This window comes from Aulostomus chinensis, chromosome 15, assembly GCF_037954235.1.
Source record: "Aulostomus chinensis isolate RoL2024-O1b breed Wild chromosome 15, RoL_Achi_v1.0, whole genome shotgun sequence".
Taxonomy (NCBI): Eukaryota; Metazoa; Chordata; class Actinopteri; order Syngnathiformes; family Aulostomidae; genus Aulostomus; species Aulostomus chinensis.
The window spans coordinates 6839312-6841227 of NC_141334.1; positions in this window are offsets into that span (position 1 = coordinate 6839312).

Genomic DNA, 1916 nt, shown 5'->3' on the forward strand with positions numbered 1-1916 from the left:
TGATTTGAATGGATAGTAAAATGCAGTTGAAATTACCGACACCCCCACACTGACTTTGAGATGAAAATGTCCACTGGCCTTCACAGGCAGCGAGACACAGTAACAGCCAGTGTTTATTATGGTCAAAGTCCTCCACGTTAAGCATGAGATAGTATTGGTACTACCACGACTACTGAGATGAATGTGAACACAAGTACTAACTGACCTCTGAGAGACTGAAGTTCATTAGTAGACTTCCATGCTGCAGCTCCCCCCATCCATACGCGTCTCCTGCTCCAGACAGGTGAGGTTCACGTCACGTATCCATGATTTTGGACCACATCCAGCTGCTACATCTGCTCCGCTCCTGTTTCCCAGTCATCATCTACATAACATGTGACACAAAAGGTTCTTTTTATGTGAACAGATTTGAAAAATAGTGTAATATAGTGTGTATATTTAGATACATTTATTTTATTTATAGTGAGGATAAAGAGAAGAGGCAGGAGCAAAAGAGGTACAAATAAATCTCAGAGCAACAGAACAACAGCGGGTGATAAAAGGCTCAGTTGAGTACGGAGGTTTTTTTTTTATCCTTTTTATTAAAAGCACCAACAGTCTGTGGTGCCCTCAGGTGGACATGGAGATTTAGTTCTCTTACTGTCACCTGGAGCGTGATGTAAGTTAACTCAAGCAAGGCTTCTGACTACACATTTGTCAACGGCCAGGACCTTTTTTTCTTTCCTGAGGAAAATAACGCACAAACAACCATGAGGTGGGCTGGAAGACCAAAAAAAAGACAAAACAGAAGACACACAGTTTCTTGAACAGACAAAAGCCAAGACTTCAGTCACAAGCCACATTTTTACAATCAAGTCACTTTAATAAGATCCAAACTTTCACTTTAATCAAGAAACTTTGCACCAAAAAGAAAAAAGATGGTGCAATAAATCAAAATGTCCAAATCAAGAAATAAATCAAGAAATAAATCAAGAAGAGCTGTCCATCTAGAGGTCCTCCTCGTCACAGTGGAGCCACTTGAAGAACAGCTCCACCGACTCCAAGGCAGAGGCTTTTCCCTCCTGCTGCTCTGGGTCGTCGCTCACCTCCCACCGGCACAAGACCTCATAGCTGACGACGTCTGCATCATACAGAGCGTCAAAGATGGAGCGCAGCAGATCTGCAGGGACAGAACAGCAACATCAGACCTGCCCAGAAAGGCACAATATGCCCCTTCCCCAATTCAAAGCTTACAATTCTCAAGATACTAATACTGTATTACGTCAAGCATTATTTTGTAACTGTAAGACGAGACTCTTCCCTCGCTCCAGGGAGGTCAGGAGGTCATCACTCACTTTTTGGATGGTGCCGTTCCTCCATCAGAGCCTGGAGGGCATAAAGAGCCTGGAGCTGTTTGTCCTCCTCAACGAGGAACCTCTGCAGCAGAGCAGCTCTGTCCCTCAGACGTCCTGGAGCGAAGTCATCTGAAACCAGCAAACCCAGACTTGTCAGAACTCAATAACAACGTAAGTCGCAATGGGTCCACTGATGCATAGGCAAACATGTCCATGTGCTCTCAGAAAACTTCCAGCCAGGACTAGGAGCCCAACATGAGGGCAACTGTTGTCAAAAATCAGACGTACCTTCCATGGCCACTTGGCTCAGTGATGCCATCAAAGTGGCAACAAACTGGTGGGAAGCAGCCACTTCCTCTTCCACGTTAGACTGAAAAACAATAAAGGAGAATTTGTCTTGATCCTGACACCCAAGAGCAATGTGCTCCAGTGGTCAGTAGAACGGATGATGTTCTCTCAAATGTGCGCGGTCAGTGTGGCAACACGTACCTCCAGCCAGTCCAGGATCTGGTGCTGGTCTGCATCTCCCTGGAGGAGCTGGCTGAGGTGTTGGCTCAGCTCCTGGACCCTCGATCCTTCAGC